Here is a 19,171-nt window from a genome sequence, read left to right as displayed (position 1 = left end):
TGGAAATGAGTGTGCAGACATGCGGATGTGCTGATCATGTGCGCACATGTGCGGCAGCAAACTACAGTCACATCTGTTACTAGACGTGTGTCCTAAATGAACGGCGGCGGCTCCACTTCCCTGTTTATGTGGTACAAGCAAGACGGCAACACACCCAGTCCCGTTTACCCCTGGTGTCCAAAACCTTGACAGAAGTACTGAGAAATGGCAGGTACTGCGAAAAAGCAAAGGACTCACCTGAGGGCGAGTGGCGGACTGCAACGCATTCGCGTCTCTCTAGGCGGAGGGCCAATGTGGAGGCTGGCCTCGCCCGTTCGTCCAGTCAGTGGGCAGGTGACCGCTCCTTCAGCAGGGCCCGAGCAGGCACACGGGGGCAAAGGCTTGCTGGTTATTGGGAGCTCCAACGTGAGGCGGGTAATGGAGCCCCTTACGGAAGCAGCGTACAGGGCTGCAAAGAATTCCAACGTGCACTCTGTTTGTCTGCCGGCGGGCCTCATCCGAGATGTGGAGGCGGCCTTGCCTGCGGCTATCGAGCGTACGGGGCGCAGTTGCCTGCAAGTAGTTGCTCACGTTGGCACCAATGATGCCTGTCGCTAGGGTTCTGAGGCGATCCTCAGTTCGTACGGGCGGCTGGCGGATTTGGTGAAGACCGCTGGCCTCGCACGCGGGGTGCAAGCAGAGCTCTCTATTTGCAGCATCGTTCCCAGAGTGGATCGGGGTCCATTTGTTTGGAGCCGAGTGGAGGGTCTCAACCAGAGGCTTCGTCGTCTGTGACGGTCTTGGCTGCAGATTTCTAGACTTCCACTTTTGGGTGGGGAATTTTAGGACACCCCTAGATAGGTCAGGGGTGCACTACACAAAGGAAGCGGCTACTCGGGTAGCAGAGTACTTGTGGCATGCACATGGGTTTTGTTTAGGCTAGGCAGTAGTGCGAGGTGTCCTGATGAACGCTCACCAGTCGACGTGCAGGCAGAGAAATCAGGACGCGCTCTGTGTAAAGACACTTCAGCTATCAAGATATCAGCAGTAAGTTTTCAGAGTGTTCAGAATAAAGTTCCTGAATTTACTGCCCTCCAGGAAGTGTGTGGCGTGCAAATTATTCTCGGGGTTGAGACCTGGCTGAACCCCAACACAGAAAGTTCTGAAATATTTAGTGAGGGTTGGAACGTGTATCGGAAAGACAGATTAGACACCATATTAGGTGGTGTCTTCAATGCAGTTGACAAAAATATTGTGTCTACTGAGGTCGAAGTAGAGTGTGATAGTGAAGTTACTGGACACGTTTAACAGGGCTAGGGGAAATAAAGTTAATTGTGGGGTGTTATTACCGGCCACCAGGTCCCACCGTGGCAGTTCTAGAATCATTCAAAGGGAGTCTACATTCTGTATCGCAGAAGTACCCGGATCATGCAATATTAGTTGGAGGCGACTTCAACCTACGTAGTATAGACTGGGATCTCTATGGATTCATTACAGGTGGTACAGACAAGCCGTCGCGTGAATTACTTTTCAACACATTATCCAAAAACTGTCTTGAGCAGCTGAATTGACAGCCAACACGTAATGGAAATATTTGATCTGGTAGCCACAAACAGACCAGACCTTATCTATGGTGTCAGTGTTGAGACAGGGATTAGTGATCATGATGTTGTCATTACGACTATGGTTACGAAAGTTAAAAAGTCCGTCAAGAAGGCTAGCAGAGTATTCTTACTAGAAAGAGCAGATAAGCAGTTGTTAGCATCCCACTTAGTAAATGAATCGACTTCATTGACTTCCGGTACGATGGACGTGGAAGTATTACGGGCAAATTTTAAACACATTATAAATCACGCATTGGACAAGTGTGTGCCGAAAATGTGGGTTACGGACGGGAAAGACCCACCGTGGTTTAACAGCGCAATTCGGAGAATGCTCAGGAAGCAAAGGCAGTTGCACTCACGGTGCAAGAAAGATCGGGAGAATGAGGACAGGCAAAAGTTATTAGAGATTCGCGCTGCTGTAAAAAGAGCGGTGCGCAAAGCATTCAACCACTACCACCGTCATACCTTAGCAAAAGATCTTGCTGAAAACCCAAGGAAATTCTGGTCTTACGTAAAATCGGTAAGCGTGTCGTAGGCTTCCATCCAGTTACTCACTGATCAGTCTGGCCTGACAACCGAAGACAGCAAAACGAAAGCTGAAATTTTAAATTTAGCATTTGAGAAATCTTTCACGCAGGAGGATCGTACAAACATACCACCGTTTGAGTCTCGTACAGATTCCCATATGGAGGACATAGTGATAGACATCCCTGGGGTTGTGAAGCAGCTGAATGGGTTGAAAATAAATAAATCGCCAGGTCCTGATGGGATTCCGGTTCTACAGAAAGTACTCTACTGCATTGGCTCCTTACTTAGCTTGCTTTTATCGCAAATCTCTTGCCCAACGTAAAGTCCCGAGCGACTGGAAAAAAGAGTAGGTGTCGCCTGTATGTAAGAAGGGTAGAAGGGCAGATCCTCAAAATTGCAGACCAATATCCGTAACGTCGGTTTATTGCACGATTCTTGAACATATTCTCAGTTCGAATATAATGAATTTCCTTGAGACAGAGAAGTTGCTCTCCATGAATCAGCACGGCTTTAGAAAGCACCGCTCCTGCAAAACGCAACTTGCGCTTTTTTCACATGATATCATGCGAACCATAGATGAAGGGTATCAGACGGATGCCATATTCCTTGACTTTGGGAAAGCGTTTGTCTCGGTGCCCCACTGCAGACTCCTAAGGTATGAGGATATGGGATTGGTTCCCAAGTATGTAAGTACCTCGAAGACTTCTTAAATAATAATAGAACCCAGTACATTGCCCTCGATGGTGAGGGTTCATTGGAGGTGAGGGTATCATCTGGAGTGCCCCAGGGAACTGTGGTAGGTCCGCTGTTGTTTTTTGTCTACATAAATGATCTTTTGGATAGGGTGGATAGCAATGTGTGTCTGTTTGCTGATGATGCTGTGGTGTACGGGGAGGTGTCGTCGTTGAGTGACTGTAGGAGGATACAAGAGGACTTGGACAGGATTTGTGTAAAGAATGGCAGCTAACTCGAAATATAGATAAATGTAAATTAATGCAGATGAATAGGAAAAAGAATCCTGTAATGTTTGAATACTCCATTAGTAGTGTAGCGCTTGACACAGTCACGTCGATTAAATATTTGGGCGTAACATTGCAGAGCGATATGAAGTGGGACAAGCATGTAATGGCAGTTGTGCGGATGGTCATCTTTGGTCGATTGGTAGAAATTTGGGACGATGTGGTTCGTCTGTAAAGGAGACCACTTATAGAACGCTGGTGCGACCTATTCTTGAGTACTGCTCGAGCGTTTGGGATCTGTAACAGGTCGGATTGAGGGAGGACATAGAAGCAATTCAGAGGCAGGCTGCTAGATTTGTTACTGATAGGTTTGATCATGCGAGTGTTACGGAAATACTTCAGGAACTCGGGTGGGAGTCTCTAGAGGAAAGGGGGCGTTCTTTTCGTGAATCGCTACTGAGGAAATTTAGAGAACCAGCATTTGAGGCTGACTGCAGTACAATTTTACTGCCGCCAACTTGTATTTCGCAGAAAGACCCCAAAGATAAGAGAGATTAGGGCTCGTACAGAGGCATATAGCCAGTCATTTTTCCCTCGTTCTGTTTGAGAGTGGAACAGGGAGAGAAGATGCTAGTTGTGGTACGAGGTACCCTCCGCCACGCACCGTATGGTGGATTGCGGAGTATGTATGTAGATGTAGATCTATGTTCTCAGTTGTTTAAAAATGACTGGATACTGCAATTCTTTTTTGTAGCCATTGGTGAAAACTCAGTGTGTGCTGTGCCACCGAATAATAGGCAGCCAACGTAAGTTTTCAATTGAAAGACACTACAATACATATCACAAAGACGAGTGGAGTGTACTCAACAGTGAAGAACAGCAAGCAAAATTAAATGTCCTTAAGAAAATGGATGAGACACATCAACTCGATTTTACAGTACGTCAGAGTAGCTGATACTTCTTAGTTTCTTGTGTTACATTTATGTCTATTTTACTGTATGCTGTACAATGTACTGTTTTCAATTTTCAAGAATGAAAACCACACTATATCTTCACTGCAAGCAAGTTTTAAAATCGCATTAAGAATTGCGCAATCTGGGAAACCCTTTTAGGAAGGGGAGTTTGTGAAAGGGTGTCTCACTGATGCTGCACAACTTGAGTGTCCCACGAACGTTAGCAGGTTTCAAGAAATCAGTCTATCCAAACAAACAGTGACAAAGACGTATCAGTGCTATGGCCGGCGATGTGCACAGGCAGCTAATAAATAAGGCAAAAGACTTTGTTGCTTTCTCTGTTATGCTCGATGAAGCAACAGATGTTCAGATACAGCCCAAGTTGTGATATACATACGAGGTGTCGATAACGCACTTTGTGTAACAGAGGACGTTTTGGACTTAGTACCTTTGAAAGGGACTACTATAGGTGCGGACGTACTCCAAGCGATTGACGGTGTCGGTATGGATTGAAATCTGTGAGTCTCAGTGACCACAGATGGAGCACCATCAATGCAAGGCCATCGGAGAGGACTCATAGCACGGATGCGCCAAAAGCTAGGGCGCACAAATGGGACGTATGAAATTCACTGCATTCTGCATCGAGAGGCGCTTTGTGCAAAATCAGTAACGTTAGCAAACGTCATGCAAATTATTGTGCATACTATAAACTACCTGAAGACACACGGGCATAAGCATCGCCAGTTTCGGCGGTTCTTGGAGGAATTAGGAGCGGAGTACGGCGACATAGCTTACTATACTGAAGTAGGCTGGATCAGTTGAGGTAAAATGCTGAAAATATTTTTTGATTTACGTTTGGTCATAGTAACATTCTTACATGAGAAGGGAAAAAGTGAACCTATGTTGGAAGACCCTTGTTGGATATCAGACCTTGCATTTCTTGTGGACATTACGTCTCACATGAACAGCCTGAACATCAGTTTGCAAGGTGAAAATAATTTCTGACATGTTGGAAAAAGTAAATGCCTTTGAAAGGAAGCTTGCGTTTTGGGAGCGCCAGCTAATGACAGAAAACACTGCACATTTTCCGACTCTTGGACTGGTCCACGAAAGTGCTAGATTTCAAGAATACGTATCAATAATTGGAAATATTAAGGAACAATTTCGAGCACAATTTGCAGATGATACGAGTTTACCTCCTGCCATTCGCCTCTTTGCTTGACCATTCTCATCGTCAGTTGAAGATGCTCCGAATGTTCTACAGATGGAACTGATCGACCTACAGTGCAATACAAGACTGAAGGACAAGTTCTTTGAAGTGGGAAGTTCAAAAGAATTCTACGAAAATTTTTCACAACAAGAATTTCCACGCCTGCACAAAGATGCCGCGAGACTTATGTCCATGTTTGGGTTGACATATGTTTGTGAAAGGTTTTTCTGGGTGATGAAAATGAATAAATCAAGGTTTCTGTCAAGCATAAGTGATGAAAATCTACACAACTGCTTGCGTTCGTCAATGAGCTAATCTTTTACGCCCGATATTAACTATATCATTCCTCATGACCAGCGATAAACGTGTTTGGGTTTATTCCTTTCATAATTAAAAATTATTGTTTACTAACTGTGCATTATTGCATCATTCTGCTCCATGGTACATTATTATCAGGAAAATTGCTCATTAAACCGATTGTTCCAATGTATACTTACATTTAGGGATTTTTTAATGTGTGAAGGGCTACACTCAGCTGAAGTCGATAAACAATAACCTTCATCTAATTGTCTGTTATTATGCAGATTTTAGACGGAACTGATAATAGTATTGAAATAGCAGGTGATCGAGAGGTCTGCGGTTATCATTCTGTTCAGAGGTCAGTGAGACAGAAATTATGTGGGTGTAACTGAGGGCACCGAGAGTTAGTTATAGGAAACCTTGCATTAGTTTAATGTTATTTAAAATCATGAATAAGGTTCGCTGGAAGTCACTGACTGCTCTCTTTCTTAAATACTAGATCAAAAACATTACACGTATTTGCGTGCCGTCAGTCAAGCTGCCTTAATAAAAACCCACGGTTGTTAACTGTATTACTTGTCTTACTGGGTTAAACTGGTAACGTAAAAGTAGACGTCTCAATGAGTAGACTGTGACAGTATTTTAAATGTTTTAATACGCAAAATACCTCCCCATGGTTGGCTTGCAAGCTGTGGAAAGAGCACTAGAATGCTCTGGTACAGAGTACCCCAGCAAGTGGATAAAGCGACATCTGTGCATAGAAACGTGCACTACATGAACGCTGGCGGCTGCGGCATGCACGCTGTGACCCGGAAGTTGCACATGTGCAGGAGCACCGCACGCGTGCAGAATTTTTGGCCGGCCCTGAGAAAGCGGAATTTAATACTATCTTAGAAAGCAACAGTAGATCATTTTCGGCTAACCCGGACTGGCTCAAAATTTTGGATACTGTATTGCAACTCTGGATCCATTCTTTGCGGAACCGTATTCGGTACCTTTTTCTAAAAAACAGGCCGTACAGAATGAAACAGATAAGATTATGGAACGAGGAGTGATATAACACAGTAACAGCGAATATATCAGTCCACTTATCATTGTAAACAAGGATGGAGGAGTACATGTGGCCATTGATGCACAAACTCTAAACAAAGTAAAAAGAGAGGTGCACAGGCCTGAAAATCTGGACAAAATGTTGCAAAAATTTCATAATGAGGTATTTAACCAGTTTCGACATGACTGCTGGCTATTGGCAAATCCCATTAAGTCTATAATTGCATGAATATAAAGCAATCCTGTTTACCGGGAAATGTTATCGATACAAAGTAGTTCCATTTGGACTGAATACCTCTCTGGCAGTGTTTATTAGAGCTCTGGACTTTGTGTTAGGAGAGGAGTTGAGTTCCAGGTGAACTATGTATGTAGATGATTTATTTATCTACAATGAAAACTGGCAAAAAAGCTCCAAATTGTTGCTCTTCAAGCAGGAGGCATCACTTTAAAATTATAGAAATGTGAACTTGTAAAATTAGAAATTAAATTCTTGAGCCATATAATTACTACTACCGGCATTAATAAGGACCTGGAGAAAGCTACGTGCCTTAGAAAAATTTCCCCCACCAAAAAATAGTTAACAGTTGTAAGCCTTTTTAGGTTGGTGTGGATTTTACAGAAAATTTGTTAAGGGGAAACACTTCAACAATCCACACTTGAACAATCTATAAAAAGATTTAGTGCTTTTGTTTGGACAGATTAGAGTCGGCAGGATTGTGAATCTTTAAAGATTAAACTTTGACATGATAATGTTTTACATCACCCAGTACTGTCAGAGACTTTCAATATGAATACTGACAGTAGCACCTATGGGATTGGTATTGAAATTTTCCAGGAGATAAATGGTACAGGAAATTTAGCACATAGAACTATAGCTTTTGCCAGCAGGGCATTGACAGGAAACAAAAGGAACCATACCATATCAGAGGAGATAGCCTTGGCCATATTATGGGACCTAAAGAAATTTATAGGTTGGTGGGGTTTTACGATCTTCACACATTGACCACAAAGCTCAAACATTCCTTAAAGGTTGTTGCCTTCTAAATGGCAGGCTCACCCAATGGGCTTAATACCTGGAAAAATTTCATTATGAAATCTGCTATGTAAAGGGTACAAAAAATTATGTGGCAATGAATTGTCCCAATGGTACTGATGAAGTACCCAAGGAATGCAATGGAGATGGAACTTTCCAAATTAATTACATGAAGAAGATCAGGCAAAAATGAATCTGAACAGATTTGCAAAACCATGCGATATCATCAAAATGAGCAACCAAATTGGAAATCTGTATAAGTAAATTTTGATTTTTAAAAGTATCTTGTATAAGAGGAAAGGCTTCATTACTGAAGAATGGATGGTGTGTTGGCCTACCCAATTTGATACAGATGTCAGATTATTTTCACTAGCATTGGGCCAAAGGAGTGTCTAGATAAATTGGCTAGTGTTATAGTGATTGCCAATAGTACGAGTCGAAAGGTAACTGAACGTATTAGGTCTTGTGACATCTGCCAGATAGCTAAGGTAACCAATAGAACTAATCAAGGCCCAATGCAGAACACGTTACGTAAAGATACCATGGATTTACTGTCTGTGGACCTGTATGGACCCCTCCCCACAACTTCTGGTAATTGTAAATGTATTTTAGTGATTTCGGAAGTATTTTCTACATTTATAAAATTGTATCTCCTGAAAAAGGTGACAGCAATGTCAGTATTCGATAGGATGATTCAGTATTTGAGAACCATTGGAAAACCCAGTGCAGTACTGCCCAATAATGGCCCCAATTTAATTTCAAAACCTGGAAAGATGGAATGGAGCAGAATGGTGTAGAAACTAAATATATTAATGAAGACGTTGCCTCATGGGTTTACCGAGTTCACACCTGGGGAAATTCTGCTCAATACAAAGAGCAAATGTTTAAATGAGGAAAAACTAGAGTTCCCACCGTTTACAGATTTGGGATTAGCCCAGAAGAAAGAATTGGTAAAAGAAAAAACAAAGCCGAAACGAGATCTAAAACGAGCAACCTGAAGTTTTCCATGTTCAAAATTGGAGACTATGTTCTTCTGAAGACCCATGAATAATCAGGTGAACTTAACCACGAAATTTCTAAATTTATGTATATATAATGGGCCCCCGAAATTTCTAAATTTATGTATATATAATGGGCCATTCACAGTACAAGACACACCTCACAACAATGCCTACTATTTAATCTACCCAGAGTCAAAGAAGCTCCTTGATGTCCATAATGTAGTGGATCTCAAACTGTATGTACCTAGGAATGAATAAATGAAGAAATCATACCAGACTAAAAATGTGTATTATGCTGTAGATGAAATAATGTATCTATCTTATGAAGCTACGATACTGTATTTAACTGTAATTTATGTTCCTATAAAAATGTTACCTATGTAAAATTGCTGTTACTATCTTAGAAGTTTCAGATTCTAAAACCTGTTGTAAAATATGTGAAACCCTGTACTGAAAGGGCTACAAGCAAATGTTGCCAAATTGAAAAGAAATGTGGAATGCCTTAAATACAGAATGGGCAGCATAGAAGACTTGCCAAAGTGGGGAAAAAAAACTGTTTATAATAGACTGCCAAAACCCAATATGGGCAGCCAATTGATTAATGTGATATGTAATTTGTTAATGTTGTCAAATGCAATGCAAGATGCTATTGCAGGTAGCAAAATTATTTTATTTTCATATCTGTTAGTGTTGTATGTGTTTTGCTACAGTTTTCAAAGAGGGACTGTGTTTCAAATAAAGGCAGTAAGAAAAGAATAGTAGGTTCAGTTTAAATATGTTTGTTTATGTAAATATCGAAGAATGGACTACTATTATTAGAATCAGCATTGATAGTTTCCTCCTTTGTAAATTCAAAATCATGCTATAGGATGTGTTGCATGTACAATGTCAAATTGCTTGTGATATTTGTAGAGTGTATACTTTTATGTGTATACCTACATTTCTTAATGCTTACAAAATGCTACTCAATATTCTTGGCAATACAGATAAATTTTGCTTACTACTCAACTTACTGTTTCACAAAATGAGAGTCAGATGTGACAGGTGTACATAATTGAATAATGTTGCTTATGTCTTGTTTTGATAATGAAGTGTATAGTGGTTTAATGTGTTTTGCAATGTATTCTTCTCATGCTCAGCTCTGGATGAAGTGATTATTATTTTCGACTGCTTGATACCATTAAGGTGTTATTGATGTTTGCCTAGCAGGAATCTTCAGTGAACCATGGGGCATATGTAACATCCATTTTTGACCTACTTTGTATTGATATTTCTATTTGTAGAGTTGCTTATGTAGAGTGCTGTATCTGTCATGTGCAGAGTGTTTTACCTGTCACGGAAATTCTTAGACAATGTATACATATTTCAGTTATGTGAACTTTTTGAACAATGTTCAATTTATGCTTATGAATGTAAATAACTCCCGGAATGATTATTATATAATGTACTGTAAATGACTTGGTCCATAGTTAGGGAATGCAGGGTTGAATGTAAAAAATGTGGGGAATCCCTGCAGCTACAGAAGTAGCCTGGCAGAATGGAAAAGGTGTCGTTCACGCAAGCGGCAACTCGTCCCTTGCGACGGCTAAGGAGTCTGGCTTGAGCAGTGCTGTGGTTAATATCTCGCTAGCAGTAGCAGAACATTGAAGTTCATATTTTTGGAGTATTGAGGCAGAGGAACTTAAGAGTGTTATATATGGACCTCAGATGCTGCATTTGGTGATACCATGTATAAAGGCATTGTTTTTGGCCCTGCAAAAATATAATTCAGAAGGTCTATAACATGGCGAGGCCAACAGTACTGCGATGACTACATCGCTGCCACTGCAAATCATGCCACCAGTGGCAGTGCCACCAGCCTTCCAGCAAAATGTTTATATTTGGCACTCTGTAAATGGACCAGGTATTTGTGAAATTTGGTTGATTTTAATAATAATCACGGTATTGCTAAAAGCTCTATCTTGCACCTGTGATTATCCCAAATCACAAACCTCACCAGGAATCCTATCCTAGTGAATTTAATTCCGAGTGAGCTAATTTATTATGAAAAGACTATTCAGCAGCCGTAAAAATAGTTGTGATTGCTTTCTAATGTGTGGAGTTATTGTGTTTCAAGTTCAGTTTAATAATTTGAGAAATACACCACTTCCAGTGCATTTTTAAATTGATTTGCATTACTTTTCTTAAATACTTTGCCTTACTTAAAAGCTGTCCAAAAATAGTAAAGTTGTTAGTTAAAAGAATAATAATAGTGATTAGAAGTGAAAAAGATTATTAATTGTTGCATTTATGCACTTTAATCAGACTTACAAAGTTTTATTACCGTTCATTCCATGAGAAGGTGTTTGAACTTTAATTTAATGGTGTTGGCATTTGCCCGCCCAACTATATTTTGAGAAGGTTAAAAGACTACTTTTCAAAGCACACTTGTTATTTGAGGAGTTATAGTTTGTTGTGCTTCACTTAATGAATAAATTATTGATGAGAATACTCACCATTTTCCGTACACACTTGTGAAGATTTGTTAATGAGTGTGGCTCTTCAAACCATGAAACTTTGAGGCACTCATGTGCTAAACTAGTTAGTTAATGAAGCAAAGCAAAGGTACCTCCACAGCTAGTGTAGTTAGATTTCCATTCTGTTTAATTGCTTCAAACTGAGCTCAATAAAGAAATATTTACTGCATTAGCTACTTTAATGCAAGCTGGTTAATGTAAAGGTACAGAGACAAGACATTTAGCAGTTAATGACTAAGATATTCCTGCTCCATCTGGGTCTAGTACAATTTCGATTTCCCACGTCTTCACGCAATGTTAATTCTGTGAGCATTTTGTATTATAGCAGCTGATCGTTAAGTCGCGCCTGAGTTGATAACAATGCAAGATAAAGTTAAAACATTCCCCCCTCCCACTTCCTCTCCCTGAGGCTGCCGTAATCTTTCTCCTCTCCTCTCGTCTCCTCTCCTCCCCACATGTTACACTGCCATGGGAAAAGACTATATGTAATGTTCTTCAGTCAGATTTTGTCATTTGAAACTTTCATGATAGTGAGTGAAAAAGAAATCACAAGTTTTATTTATACAGGTAATAAATAAATTCCCTTCTGAATGTAAAATGTAACTAATAGACTAAAAATATCTATGACTTAACTTTTACACTTGTAAAAAATTTAGTTGTTCCTATGTTACTAGCCAAAGAGAAAGGTCTTTACCATTTAATTAACATGAGACCCTACGTGTAAAAATTGAACTGAAAAAACACTATTGTTCCCAGAATGAAATTCCCACTCTGCGGCGGAGTGTGCGCTGATATGAAACTTCCTGGCAGATTAAAACTGTGTGCCGGACCGAGACTCGAACTCGGGACCTTTGCTTTTTGTGGGCAAGTGTTCTTTATGTTATAATATTCAGGAAATGATAAACTCGTCATAGACATGGCAGATTTGTTCTTTTCCATAAGCCCATAGTGTCTTAACTGAGAAAAACATACTTCATGGGTAGCCACTGCAAACTGAATATTTATTTATTAAACCACAAAAAATCAAAAGGGACCTGTTATTATAAATGTTAACACTGACCGAAAAATGTTTTACATGTAGAATACATCTTGTAGGAAAAGCAATCAATGCATTTGGCATTGGGAGAGAATTATTACAAAAATAAACATGCACTTATATTAAAATCAGCTTCACAGTGAAGTCGACCATTTCAGTCAAAGTCGCACTTATAACAATCATCCATCTTTGGCGAATATTTTACAAAAATGTCAAAGCTTCTTGAGTTCCATTATAGCTCTGTTAAAATTACTTTTTCATTTCCAATAACATACTGTGTATATAAAAAAATTAGTTTGTACGTTAAACCATTATTTAAACAATTTTACTTCAGCGGGCTGCACGAAGATGTTATACTGTTTCAAACAGCAGTTGAAACTTCAAGAATCCCACATCTCAGTAGATTTTTAGCTCGATTTGCCGTTCAACAATTAAACCGCTAATGACCAATAAACTGAATCGGTGGGATTGAGTATCGATCTGTTAACTCATATATGATAAAATTACAAATGATTCCAAATCAAGAATATCACATTAATAATAAATTGTACCGAGCGTTAATTTTGAGATTACAGTTTTGTAGTTTGAAATATGAATTTCATTTCCCTTCACTCATAAAATAACAAGTCCTGTCAACATGCAGTATATATCTTTGACCTAAGGGTATACAACTTTGTTTAAATATTTCCCTTTAAATTTTATTACACTTTCAACATAGTGTATTAACTTAAAATGACAAACATCTGTTATCCTGACAAAAGTCAGTGGCATATGAGGAGTCAGTTTATACAGAATATACATTGTGTATTTATTGTTAAAAAGTACCTTTTTAGGATGTATTATTAACTGAACTCATAGTTTTAACTAAGTTCATACTCAGTGGCTCAAATAAAGGAAGAAAAAGTAAGCACTGTGAAATTATTTCAAACACAATCAATGGAGATGGATTACGAAAAACATTTCCATAATACAGAATTATCCTCATTATACACTTTATCACTTCGTGCTTTTGACTGTGTAGCAAGTGCAGAATGATATCCCCTCACCATCCAAGACGCCCATTTTCATATCCAGCTACAGGTGGTCCCAGAAGTCTGATGCGTAATGAACTACAAACAGTGCAGATGTAGAGTGACGATCTCAGTGGTGTCATAATTAAGTTCATTGCAGAAATGCCACGTTCACACTCTGCAATCGACACTGCAATGCTGTTTATTATTGATACAAAATTTTTGAACATTGGTGGCTGTACAAGAACAGTTGGCACTTCTCCACTTAGTAGTGGTTTCAGACCCTATTTGTACTCCCTGAAGTCCTTCATTATTTCAGAGGGCTATTAATCTTAAATCTTTCACACATTCGAAAAATCTCATTTTCTCCATAAGTGATCGATATGTTTTTAGGCCACAATTTCAGGTGAATGGCCTTCATGTAGTTCATATCATCATCGTAGCTTTCAGATGCATTCACTGTTGATAGCAACCTGGATCACAAATTATTTGCCAAGCTGCGATTAAACTGTTCATCAGGAATCTTAGAAATAATTGTTCTTTGAGAAAGTTTAACACATTGAAAGTTCATATTTTCCAGTGCAATGTTAGCTACATTTGCATGTTGTCCCATTGCATCAAACAGACTTTCAAACACTTTTAATAAAAGTGTAATGTCGTCGTGAGCTTGAGCAAGGTTAACACTTGATCTTTGAAGCTGTAGGGATAGATCGGCCAACTCTTCTAAGGCATCAGAGATTACAGCTAGGTTGGAGACGAAAGTTGTAGATGACAATGTATTACAAAGCCCTTTGTAAGAAGACCGTTGTTTTGAGTCTCGTTTCGTGTCCTCTGATACTTCTAAAAAATGACTGTACAGAGCCCTGCAATCTTTCCACACAGCTTTTACTGCCAATAAACTGGAGGCCACCCAACGAGTGTCAAAACACATGATCAATTTTTAAATTTCTAGCTCCAAACCTTTAGCAGCAACTGCCAACTCACTGCTGTTTTTCGGGGAGCAGCTGAAGATATTTCTAACTTTATCCATGAATATTTTAAAGTGATTAATTCCCACCACTTCTTCTATCGTGTCATGCATGGTGAGTTCTGAACGATGATTCAAACAATGCCAGATGAATAAGTTTGGAAAACATCAGCTTTGCAAGGTCAGACTTTTTTCCTAACACGACAGAAGCTCCATCGCAAGTCAAAGCGATTAAATGGTCTTTCAAAAACTCACAGCCTAGTCCTAGTGATTCTAACTGCTTTAAAAGTTCTTTCAAGATATCAGATGCTGTGTCATTTAGCCCAAAAAGTCGCAAAGAAATTGTCATGGCGTTTTCCCTTTTAACAATGTTCTGAAATAGACAATCAAAGCTTTTTTGTGTGAAAGTGAAGTGGCTTTATCCAAAAGAAGTGAAAATTTGGAGTCACTTTTTATTAAATTATTTATTAGATCTGATGTCATCTGGTCAGAAATATGAATCACTATATTAGATCAAGCAACATTTGAACATAGTATTCGGCCCATATCCAAACCAATTTTAATTTGGAGATCAATTTCTGTCTGAAACTCATTAAACAGTCTATTTAACTTTGCTTGCTTATAAGCTGTCCAAAAATACGCTCAGTAACAACTTTTTGTTCCTTTACTGTGGAAGCGACGGAGTTCTGAATGTGATATTTTTCTGCGTAGTCTGGATTTTGTTTGCTAAACCGTGAGCTTCAAATGTGCAGTGATCAAACAGTTTTTTCCTAAGAGACATTATTTGATCATGTCCCACATGAGCTTACAGTTCCTAAAAGCCATTGCTCACTCAGTTTTAACCGTTTTGTTTTTTCAGCACCTAGTGTATATCTACAAACTTGGCCTTTTTTTAATAATCAACCACGGGTTTTTAGCTTTATAATCTGTACATTGTTCGACAGACCGACAATCTGGCTTTTCATCATCATTACAATTATCAATACTGTCTATAGATGTTTTGTCTGTATCCATATCCACCAACTTATAGAAATTTTCATTTTGCAACAATGACATAGGAGAAGGATTGTCTGCTTTGTTGTTTGCATCTTCTTCTCCAGCCACAGCTGACGTCATGGATTCTACATCTAAACTGTGGTTTTCATTGCCCTCACTAACGTTTTGTCTTTTAGGTTTAAAGAAGTCACTAATTTTTGTAGAGATATACATTACTATTAAACTCTCCTGTCCACTGAGTCACAATGTGTAAATAAACACTACGAACAAACCAAAACAATGCTGTCGGTTCTGAGCAGAACAACTGCACTGCAAGCGATTGACGTACAGAGAGTGATTGAGTAATATTGTTGAACGTGAATTCCTGAAGTGCCTGTTGGATTGTTTGTTGGCTTCTCTGTGAGGCAGCGATGGCTAACAAGGTAAACTGATTCAAATTGAAAAAGCCATAGACACGACCTGTCTGAATCGTGGACTAAAAAGACTGAATTCACATAGAGACATACAGACAGGCAACTGTAATGCGAGAACCACTTATGGGATTTACTTGTTTCTTTCTTTAACTCACAGATATATTCATTTACTATCTATTATTATATATTTAGCTACTTTAGGTAGCACAAGAAATAAGCTGTGGCTATAATTGTAAGTCAAGTCGCAAGAAACTGGGCTGCCGTCGTGCTCCTTACACTATTAGAGCAAAATCATTTGATTTTTTAATGAATTGTAGACCTCAAAAAGAACCACAAAAAGTCAGCAAGAGCATATGTTTGTCTTTCACAGTTGAGTCACACTCAATTTTTCTGCTTTGTGGGTGTTTAAACAGCTGACTTCAGAAGACAAAAATCATCATTATTCTTCAACCTTAATCTTTTATTTAGGTACATCTTTTTGAGCTCTACAGTTTGGTACTACATAACGTGATATAGTTCTTATGGATTATGTAATGTATTTCAAGAGAGCATGCTGGCAGAAAACATTTTTACTTCATATAGCTGATGACATTTAGACGGCTGAACAGACTTTCAGAAATATAGCTAAGAACCGTCCCCATTAAACCAGCTTTCAAATAAAAAAACGGCTTTAAAATTGGAACTTTCGTTTGAGAACTATGTTGGGGCAGACAGACAGACTTAAGGGTCAAACATATACATGTCCGTTCTGCATTGGGAGTTCAAATTTGCCCCCTGTGGGAGCTCCCCTCTACTGTATAGCTTCAACCATGTTCTAACGAGGGTGCGGGCAGATAAAGACAAAGGTCAAGAGTGCCGTGGGCAAAGGGACATATCGGGTCGCAAGGCTGCCAACTTTTGGTCATGTTTGCTCCATACGCACATATGATTTTTAGCTGTGACGTAAATTACAACATGGAATAAAATGATTTCGTGAAAGCACATTATAAAGACGTTCACATTCAAACATGGCTTACATTATTTCTCATTAACACACATAACATGAGATGTTGCCTTGCTACTACATTGCTGAGGTTGTTGGCAGTCGTATACAAAAGGCAATATGCACCAATCACAACTTTAGAATGATACTCCAATTATCTTGGGTATACTGTACGTGCGTACACACACACACACACACACACACACACACACACACACACACACACACACACACACTCTACCTCCTGCCCGTCACATCATGTTGGCGAGCCATTGTCATGTTCACTTGTGCTGGTGCAGCGGAAAATTACGGTTACGGTTTGATTTAATACACATGTACTACTTCAAATCTCCGGTACTGTACTGTTAAAAAAAGGGGGGGGGAGAAAAGAGAGAATTAGAAGAAAGGGAGTTTCTGGGAGGTGCCAGAATGCATTGTGGCCAAAATTAAGCCCTGATTCAAGGTACATGTTGTTGTGAGGCATATGCTACAGTTTGCAATCTTATTGGCCATTTGTTTGACCTCCAAATTAGTATTACATTTATCTGCAAGGTTACGTTGCTCTGGTGTAATGTGAACAGATATAAAGAAACAGGTGTGTGTGTGTGTGTGTGTGTGTGTGTGTGTGTGTGTGTGTCAAGGAAGGTTAGGTTAGCCTTAGCACTGCCTTCTGCTTTATTACATTGTTTGACAAGAATTCCTAATTAGGCTGGCGACTGATATTAATACATAACTAATATGTAATTAATAAGACTTGCTTTTGTGCTGGAGAACATCTGTTCCTCACACAAATGTTAAGTGTTGGTTATACTCTGCTGGAGTGTTTTGGAAATGAATCCCAGTCTGTTTGTCCTGTTCCCATTAGGTTATATTGTGGTCACAACTTTCTCAAAAATTCCTCACAGCGGTTTAAGGTTAGCACTGATTGCCTTTTATGGTTGGCCACATTACCGCTAAAAGCAGTCCCTTTGGAGGGGCCCTCCTGCACAATTCCACCACATGTGGGTGGCTGACTTTCTGCAAGGCTGTGCCCTGTGTTCTGTGACATTTGTATGGCTGCTTCAGTATATTGGCATTTTCAGCTCTTCAGGAGGAAGGCAGAGCTTTAGTTGGTAAAGACATTTCCAGCTGGAGTACATCACAACCAGACACACACTCTGGAATCAGGTATTGAATTGTAAGGTGTATCCAGCAACAGATGTGCACCCAGAGCACAATTCAGGTATGATAATGAGTGAACTAAATTTTAAGAGAACTGTTATGAGAATTCAGTGTGTAAATAAATAGGATAGCGAAGTACCCAGGAATGGAATGGGAATTTTAACTTCTACGAGGCTCTAGACAACGTGATAATGAACAGCAATCAAGCGAGTATCCACATTTGTCTGCATAATCCGTGAGACAGGAGTCATAGCAACAGAATGCCAGAGAAACACCATCCAGATACTACAGAAGCAACCAAGCACTTGTAAGTGCAATAGCTAAACAGCTCATGAATAGAGCTTTTTGAAAAAATAACAACAACATGAAGAAGAATGGAAGACAAAGGTGATTATCTGTTTGAGGAAGATAAATTTGGAGTAAAGGATCCAGGGATAGTGGAAGGAATGTGTAAGAAAAATCAAGGCATCTTTATTGGATTTGAAGATCTTTACATGACATTTGACAGCATGAAATAATGAAAGTGTGTGAAATTTTTTTAAAAGGTACATATAAGATATATTGAACAGCAGGTAACATAGAATATGTACAATAATCAACAAGAATTGGTATTCTGAATTAAAGATTGTTAAAGATAAGGATGCAGGTAATCTCCACACACGTTCAGATGAACACTAAAGAATCATTGGTGGAACTGAAGAAACTTATAGCAATTTAATTAAAACTTAAGTTGAAAAGGATATCATTGATAAAATTCACTGGTGATATTTCTGTGTTCACCGAAAGTCAGACTGAATCACCAGAATTGGTGAATGTAATAAACAGTTGAATGAGTGCCAAATCAGGATTAATGAATGGAAGAAAGAGGAAAGTATTGGGGTGTGGCAGAAGTAACATTGGTGGCAAAGTTTACAGAATTAAGGACCACACAGTAGACCACTTGTAGGGACTCCGGTACATGTGATGCTAATTTACACTGAGGGTCAAAGCACGGTTGTTATAAGGAATAATGTAGCATGGAAAAACAGGAGATTCCCCGCAAAACAAAGTTACTAATATCAAAGATATGCCTTAATTTGTGTTAGACATACCTGAAAGTATGCTTGAAGCAGAGTACTGCATAAAAATTAATCATGGATTATGGAAAAAACAAGAGGGGAATCGGAGCATTCTAAATGCTGTGCTATTGACGGATGTTTAAACTAGGTGAACTCGTGACAGAAGAACTATCGAACATCTCTGCAGAATAGGTGAGGATAGTGTGGTATGTGGAAAACTGTGACAAGTACAAGGGTCAGCAGAGTAAGTTATATTTGAAGGCATCAGGGAATAACCGCTGTGGAACTAGAGTTGGTTGCTGAGGTTAAAACTGTAGGGAAAGACAGATAGGATTGCCTGTCATAAATAATTGTGGACTCTGGGAGCTCATGGCACTGCAATTCTGCTGCTCAGACAGACGGACACATTGTCAAC

Source organism: Schistocerca americana, chromosome 11 (assembly GCF_021461395.2).
Source record: "Schistocerca americana isolate TAMUIC-IGC-003095 chromosome 11, iqSchAmer2.1, whole genome shotgun sequence".
Lineage (NCBI taxonomy): Eukaryota > Metazoa > Arthropoda > Insecta > Orthoptera > Acrididae > Schistocerca > Schistocerca americana.
The sequence above is the reverse complement of the archived record's forward strand: the minus strand, read 5'-3'. Positions refer to the sequence as shown.